Source organism: Oryza sativa, chromosome 12, assembly GCF_034140825.1.
Source record: "Oryza sativa Japonica Group chromosome 12, ASM3414082v1".
Classification (NCBI taxonomy): Eukaryota; Viridiplantae; Streptophyta; class Magnoliopsida; order Poales; family Poaceae; genus Oryza; species Oryza sativa.
In genome coordinates, this window is record NC_089046.1 from 3,941,400 (window position 1) to 3,950,451 (window position 9,052).

General features: G+C 36.7%; 1 pseudogene; it reads left to right on the forward strand.

Moving 5' to 3' along the window:
• Positions 1-6,000: 6,000 nt before the first annotated feature.
• LOC136354761 (uncharacterized) lies at positions 6,001-8,797 on the forward strand (annotated as a pseudogene).
• The last annotated feature ends 255 nt before the right edge of the window (positions 8,798-9,052 follow it).

The window sequence follows — 9,052 nt, forward strand, 5'->3', positions numbered from 1 at the left end:
TCTCTACTACTACTTAAAAAGTTAGAGGTGCTTTCGTCGTCCGTAAAAATAAAATAAAGGGCGAAAAAATTGAATCTGATTATATACGATGCGGTAAAAAAAACAGTCATCAGTGTCCATGAAAAAAAAGATCCGATTAGTCCGTCCGTTAAAATAAAAAGATGAGATGCGTCCGTGAAAAGAAAAGATCCGATTAGTCAGTCCGTTAAAATAAAAGGAAAGGGCGACAAAAAGATCCGATTCTATGCGTGCGGGAAAAAAAAACGGTCCGTAACATCTGTCAAAAAAAATAAAAAAAAGGAAACAAACTCCCGTCCGTTGGGCTTATAGTATAAGATTTGACTTTTTTTTCTCAAAAATGTCGCACCATAGTAGATATAGATACTTAAGTGAAAAACCATAAAAAATAATTTAGTCAAATCATTTTTTATTTCTTTCAAAACAAACATTTCTTAGCTAAACATATCAAGAGGACTTCAAGAGAAGGTAAGAAAAAGGAAGGTTCCCTTCCCCGGCCGAAGTGTTGAATCAATGGTTCTTGCAACAATAGTCTTCTTTGTTTTCGATGAACGCATAGTTTTTGCTTTCAACATTCTCTAATTCCTTGAGACTGTTGGTATTTGATACAGTCATAGATAAATTCGTAAGCGCATAGATAAATTCTTAAGCGCATGGATATCACCGTGGCACTTCACTTTAGAGTATTCTAAGAACAAAATTCTATCCAAGGACAATAACTAATGGTGGGTTAAGACTAAAGAAGATTCCTATGAGTTAATTTAGACTTGAGTTAAAGGTAAAACCTATCGATTGCTTCGGACATTAGCTTTTCCCTGGTCTGCCAAGCTGAGTTCGACCTATGGCTTTATGATGTACCTGAATGTGGAGGGATACAAAGGACATAAATGGCTATCACCACCTGCCGCCTTTCTGTGGAGTACACAACAAACGAAGGTACCCGCTAACCTAGACACCACACGTAAGTTATTGATTATTACTCTAGCCTCGTGCAAGAGCTTTCTTCTTTATCCAAAATCATAGTATTGAAGCACTTAATAATTCAACTAAGTGACAAACCCGCAACGATGAGAATATATCTCACTCAAGCAAATAAATTAAATACCACAAAGAGATCTTGAATACTTACATTATTAAAAGAAGCATCTGCCGAGGTACAAGCAAGAGAATAAGGCCGACAACTTCGGTGCTTCTTCGGAACTCCAGTGGAAAAATGTCGACAAACTCGACACTCCTCCGGAACTTCTTGGAGAAAACTCTGATATTTGGGGCACTCCTTCCGGAGCTTCCCCTCACTCCCTACCTAGTACAAGATTTGACTTTTTTCTCAAAAATGCCGCACCATAGTATATATAGGTAGTAAGTGAACAACCATAAAAAATAATCGTCAAATCATTTTTTATTTCTTTCAAAACAAACATTTCTTAGCTAAACATATCAAGAGGACTTCGAGAAGGTAAGAAAAAGGAAGGTTAGTCACTAGCCACACACATGAGGGGGAAAGTTGTCCACAACCATGGTACGATATATACTCCCATTAATCAATAATATTTTAATATTATTGAATTTGTTCTTCGCCATAATGCGGTGTGGAACTAAAACTTTAACCCAATATTGTTCTATTGTTCGATTGTTCCATCTTCTTGTTGATTTCTTGTCCTCTTTATTTTCACTAATAAATATTGCTAGAGCCAAAACTATTACTTCCACCTTAATAGCTCATGTGTGAAGCTCCGCAATATAAATTATCTATGTTTTTACATGAGTAAATAATAATAATAATTATATTTGGTAATGATCTTTTATTTATACAAGTTACTTAACTTATTTTTTAAGAACTGGAAAGATATTTATTTCTAAATATAATCCAAAATGTTGTAAATATTAATAATACTCAACGATATATATAGTCATATAAAAATATATAATTTATAGATAAATTAAAGATCGACGCTTGTTATAAATCCAATTGTCATAGTGCACTATATATATTATCGAAGTGAGTTGTGGCTTTCGCTATTTACTAGCTACATGCCCATGCATAACAATGGGTCTAGAGATACAAATATGACTTATTTCTATATAGTTTTTTTAATGATTTTTGAGCTTTTTTATATTTAGTTAGAAGGGTTTTTGTAGCGATAGTTTTCTAAGAGAAGGAAATAACTTTGAGAAGGAAGTGCGGTCGAATTTCCTTTTGTTTTTTTAAGGTTTTTAAGGGAATTACACATTTTTTTCAAAAGGTGAAGGGGATGCGCTTTTAAAGTAGTGAGGCTGGAAACCTACATACATATGAAGTAAAAATAATTGAATTTGTGAATCTAAGTCATTACTATTCTAAAGACAAAATTGAATTTGTGAATATAAGTCATTAGTATTCTAAAGACAATTAATTTGTGGGATTAAAAGTTCTGTTTTGACTATTATATAATAACTGTTAACCATGTATTGGTCAGCTTTCTTATTTAATACATGAAAAATATAACTTTATTTTTCAGTGAATGATCAAACATTAAAAGCTATTTAAACAATATTTTTTTTTGCTAATATAATTCAATTATGCTCTAGAAAAAGCTAAAAGTAAAAGAAAAAGTTATCTGGTTTGTAAGCTAATTACCCTTATTTCTTATATATAAATTTCGTTATAATTGATAAAATATGAAAATATAACATATGTTTATTATGTTAGTAAATACAATATTTATTAGAATGTAGATAGTTAGTTGAAGAAAAAGAGACAGAAGGTCTAATATCTGGCCACTATTGAAATGTAAACAATTTGATATAATTTGTCATATAACAGAATAACTTTATTGGTGAAATTTGAAGAAGTGACTAGGTATATAAAAGACATGTCTATACAACCTAAGCTAGTTTTCTTAGTGACTTACATCATAGCATGTTATTTTGTGAAAATGGTTAGATAATCAATTTTTATCTTTAATGGGTTTTAATTGTTGCGAAGCTCTAAACTTAGAAACAATTATATGCACAAACATTTTTTTAATAGATATAAATAAGTTCACTATTTTTTTCTTGTTCATGCTTTTATAGTCAATTGAGTTACCGAATTTATTTTTAGTCATTATTACACTATTGGATTTAAATGCTGTCTGCTTGTAATAGTAATTAGCAATTTTGAAAGCTTATACCAATTTTGAATACTTTATCATAATATTAATTACCATTTTATTGTAATTTATTATTTAAGTTTCAATTCACTCTCTATTCAATTATAATTCTCATATATATTTGGTTAGTTTTGGTATGCCTTATGTCGACGTTTGATGTCACGACTACGGTATTTGGACAGTATGGGGATCGTTGGTGCTAGGATATACGCGAGACTGAGGTAAAAGAGACGGAGACAGGGATTTTTATACAGGTTCGGGCCCCTGAATTGTCAGGTAATAATCCTACATCCTATTGGCCGAAGCCGGTATTGCTCTTATTCATGATAATCACACCAGTACAATGTTTGGGATAGCCTATCTAACTGTTGTCGGCATGGCGGTCGGACGATCTGACTCGTAGTCGACAACATGGTAGCCTTCCACCTCGAATCCATGCCCGACGAGATCAGAGATAGTGCTTTCGTCTCTCCTGACAGTATCCGGAGACACCGTAGGGTACTAGCCGTGCTTATCCCTGAAGTTGATATCCGGCGGCGTGTCTTGGCGTATGTAGGCTTCTATGTTGTAGCTTCTATGTCGATTGTGTTGGGTGTGTTGTCCGTATCCCCTCTCCTTCTAGGGGGCCTTGTATTTATACCCATAGGTGTCCCCTTGTCCAAGTAGAACTAGAGAAACCAATATGGATACAATCCGAGTAGTCCTTGTCGTTTCCATGTAGAACTCTGGTTGTCTTTCCTTATCCGGAACTCCTCCTATATCCGAAGGTTGCTCCTGTATAGGACATGGTATGTGGTGGGCCCTGCCGAGGTATGTGGTATCCATAACCCTGACACCTTATTTTAAGATTAGTATAATTTTTGAAGTGCAAATTTAAAAGTTGTGAATTTAATTGAGTCAATGCTATTCTGAAAAGAAGTTTTAGGTAGCTGCTGGATATGTGATGCAACTGATAACAAGATGTCAGTGCCGCAATAATAAATACTTATTATTGAGTGAATATGGACAAGATAGATTTATTATCCAGTAAATGATGAAACATCAAAAGTATTCAAACAGTATGAAACCTTACGAAATTTTCGTTCAATTAACAAATGCTCATTGTTTTAGCATATATATTTTATTGACATTGATCAAATTGTAAGAAAAGTTTATGGATAGTAATTGGTAGAAGGCAGGATAAAAGTTTATGAATAATAATATTGACATACTATAAAAAGAACTCTAAGTAGGAGTACTATATTCTTTCATACATTGTTAGCGTCCTTTCTTTTATGGGTCTGCTTGGCTATAGTTTGTCACATTTTGCCCGAGGAAATTGGTTAGTCAAGACAACGTATTTAATCACTGTAGCGAAAGTTCTTTCAATCATTGTTTTGCTGAGATATGCTCTATATGTTTTTATTATGTTAGACTACGACTACCACGATGTTTTAGTGGGATATATCGTGGTGTGGTGGTGTTTAGTGGGATATATCTAGGTGTAGTGATGTTTTTTTTTGGAGAAGCTTGTCATTTCAACCGGCATTGACCTATTCTAATATATGTATGCGAACTAAATAGTTTTTTCATTTTTATTTGTTAAATTAGTTACTTTGCTTTAATTTTAAATGTAAAATTAATGTGAGTGTGTTTTTAGGAGCTTCTCCATCCGCTTTGTTGTCAACCTATCTCCTTGATACTCCATCTTAAATATCTAACATCAATTGTGGTGATAGTATATCATTTGATTTTTTTTCTTGATTTTTTGTGGTTGATGATGTTAGAGTTTAAAGACACGGGGCACATGTTGAAAATTTTGGACAGATGAGTTCCATAACAATTATTTTTCCAATGTTAATTTGATGTGTATATTGGCTTGTGTAGGGAACTTGTACATATTTTTGTCTAATATGTGATATGAATCTTAACAGGTAAATTTGTTGATCTATACTGAAACATATCCATAAATTTCTACATGCGTAGAGCTTGAATGCTACTAAATATTAAATGATGCATTTTACAATAAGATACACTACATGTACGGAGTATGAGAGACATAATTCCATATGGAAGTGACTAAGCCAAGCTTGTGCTCCCGTTAGTCTTAATTGGTGACTCCCTTCCTTTCTAAAAATAGTAAACACATGCAACAAAAAAGAATGTGTCTACACCATGCACTCATTCCTTACTCTTAGGGCGTGTATGGATGGGTGCACCGCACCTGCATCGCATCAGGCCAGCAAAATCTAACTTGTTTGGTTGGCTGGACCGGTCCGCGAGCCAAGCTGGGCGGATGTAAAATCGCCCTCTGGGCAAGGCTGAGCAGAAACACGAGGGGGGAGCATCGCTGTGCATCCAGGCTGATCCGGTGCAGCGCAACTGCACCCACGAGACCCCTCGTTGCAGCCGCACATGCAAAAGGGCGAGGGTTACCTCCCCGCACGGCTGTATCCCCTCCTCATTTCACTCCCCAGGAGAAGAAGCTAGGGTTTGAGGCTCCTGTGCACCGTCGTGGGTGCTCCCTTTGCTTATGCTTCATCAATTGTATAGATCTAGTATTGATGATGTTATTTTAGTTGGGCAGTTGGTCTCCTGTGCATGTTTTTGCATCATGTTTATTTAGTATATTATTATGTGATTATTTTGCTAGATCTAGTTCTTTTTCAAGTATGTAGGTCTCAGTATGGGTAGGATCTATTGCCTCTTGTGGTTGGATGTATGGTATATGGTTGTGCTTTTTTGCATTCCATGTTCTGACAATGTATAATGCATTATAAATTTGTTATTTGCATAGATGGAAGACATACGCTGTGTACGTCAAATCCTAAAGGCTAAAGCTGCTGGTTTAGTTGCTACAATGTGTGCCTACATGAGTTTCATTGTGAGGAGGGCTAGACAACGCACCCGTAGGATTTCTTATGGACCATTGATGGAAAGGGACTTAATTAGACAAACCAACCTGCGTTTCATCTATGATACAAATGATACAAATTGTGTAAATCAGCTTAGAATGAGAAGGGCACCATTTTTTCGGCTATGTCACTTGTTGTGCCAAAGAGAGCTACTACAGGACTCTATTCACAGCTCAGTGGAGGAACATGTTGCCATGTTCCTTCTAGTTGTAGGCCACAATGTTAGATTTAGGGCTTTACAACCCGTTTTTAGAAGGTCAACTAAGACAATCAGTAGGTACTTCAGAGAGGTCTTGTATGTTGTTGGTGAACTGAGAAATGAGTTGATCAAACCACCTTCAACTGATATACCTCGAAAAATTCTAGGCAACAGAAGATTCAACCCATATTTTAAGGTAAAACAAATATTATCCACAAATGACCTTTTTTCCCCCACAACATATCCTAACATTTTTCATGTCAATTAGGATTGTAATGGTGCAATAGATGGAACCCATGTGCTTGCTCGAGTTCCATCTGCTATGTCAGCAGCATTTAGGGGTAGAAAGGGTGTTACAATACAGAATGTGATGGCTGCGGTTGACTTTGATCTTAAATTTACATATGTACTTGCTGGCTGGGAAGGGTCTGCACATGATGCCCTCATACTTGCAGATGCCTTGGAGAGGGATGATGGCCGTAGTGTCCCCGCAGGTGATAGAGTGTCAATAATTTAGATCATTTGGGATTTCTTGTCCTGTGGTAATGACTGAACCCATGTTTATCATCTGTTAGGAAAATTCTACCTCGTTGATGCTAGTTATGTTGCTAGACCAGGGTTCCTCCCACCATACCGTGGGTGTCGATACCACTTGAGAGAGTATGAGGGAAGCCAGTATCCTCGTGACCAAAGAGAGTTGTTTAATTTAAGACACTCCTCTCTTAGAGTCACAGTCGAGCTTGGTTCCTTCAAAAACTGTTTCAAGATTGTCTATATAACAAACCTTTTCATCCATACAAGACCCAAGTTAAGTTGGTTCTTGCATGCTGCATTCTTCATAATTGGATACTTCATTATGGCAATGATGAATTTGTGCCATTTGAAGAAGATTGGAACCCAAGTGATGATGAGGAAGAAGAGCTCGATGAATTAGATCAAGACAATAGGGGAATGGTACAAATTAGGGATGACTTGGCTGGGGATACGTGGGCAACTAGAGGGTCATCTAGGGTCTGATTTGTAGCATGATATGTATCACATTACTATCTATGAACTAATTATGTTGTGTCTGGTTATTATTTGTATTAATGGTCTTTCCTACTTATGCATGAACTTTTCATGCTAAGATAGTGTGGCTGGTTGATTATTATTTGTATTAATGACATTTTCTACCTATGCTTGAACTTCTTATTATGAGATATTGTGGTTAGTTTATTATTATTTGTATTAGTGACATTTCCTACTTTTGCTTGAACTTTTTATTATACTCCCTCCATCCACAAAAGTTACACATATTACTTTTGACACCAAGATCAAGGAGAAATTAAATCACCTTGGATGTTACAAAATCAAGGAGTGAATGCAAGCATGCAGCCAATGAGTATTTAGATGACTCATTGGGTTCTAATAAAACATTTAATTTATCTCTTCATTTAAGTCTTAAATACATAAGGACTACAAATAGGAACAACTTATTTGGAAAAACTCAAATGTGAAATAGGTGTAACTTTTGTGTATGGAGGGAGTAAGATATTGTGGCTGGTAGCTTATAGGGCATTTATTTGTATTTATGACCTTTTCTACTAATGCATGAATTTGTATATGTTAAGACAAGGTGGCTGACAACTTATCATTCAATTGTTTTGTTTATTTACTTCCACATGTGAAAATGACAAGGTTGCTGGACAAGGTGCAAGAGGAGCCTTGCGCTGGACATCCCACATATCTACCTTTATGCTAAGAAAGATGGTCGAGCTCATAGCGCAAGGTGTTAAGACTGACAAGGGTTTCAAGGAAGTGCACTTGAACTATGGGCTTGCTAAGAATTTGACTGACCACTATGGGCTTGACACCAGTGGAACCCAAGTATACAACCATCTTCGCAAATGGCGTTCAATGTGGGTTCGTATCGGTAGGCTGAAAGATCTAAGTGGGGCTTTATGGGATGATCAGAACAACATGATTGTCCTAGAAGATGAACACTATATGGGCCATACAAAGGTATGTGATTTGAGTTCACACTCTAATTGTAATAAATCATCATTAGCTGTACTTCCAACCATTAGCTGTAAAAAATTTCAGTTCACACTCTAACTATAATAAATCTGATCATGTAGGACAAATCTAAAGATGTTGAGTTCTTGAATGTGCCTCTAGAGAACTACACACCGATGGCTATTATCTTTGGTGGAACCCAAGCCACAGGAAGATTTGCAATGGGCTCTAATGAGGCCCTTGGTGGTCCTGCTGACATGGCTGACGGTGGCTTGGGTGTTATGGATGGGGATATGGAGGGTGGGAATGGGGTTGGTGCTGGATGTGAAAGTGTTGCAGGGGCTAGTGCTGCTGGGCCTGTTAGTGGTAACTTTATTCCTACTGTGAATGACATTGCTGGTGGCTCAACCTCATCTGGGAAGAGAAAGCGAACCCCTGTTGTGACTGAAGAAGAAGGGGCTTTCCTGACTAACATGACTGGTGCTATATGCATGAGGTGGCTGCTGCCATACGCTCTACAACCCATACTAAGGTGCACCCTGAACTCTACAATGCAGTGATGGATCTTCCCAGTTTTAATGAGGACCAATTGGATCTTGTTCTAACTCATCTGGCTGCTAACAAGTTTATAAGCCTCATATACATTCAGAAGAATGAGGCGTGTCGTGCTCGTTGGGTTACGAAGTTCCTACATGAGCATCATCCCGATTGCATCTAACTATTTTAAAATTGTATTGGAGGGGTGGTACTGGGACACCATGCTATGTGTTAGCATTTGCTAAGTACTGATTAAGGTGGAAGTGGACACCATGCCA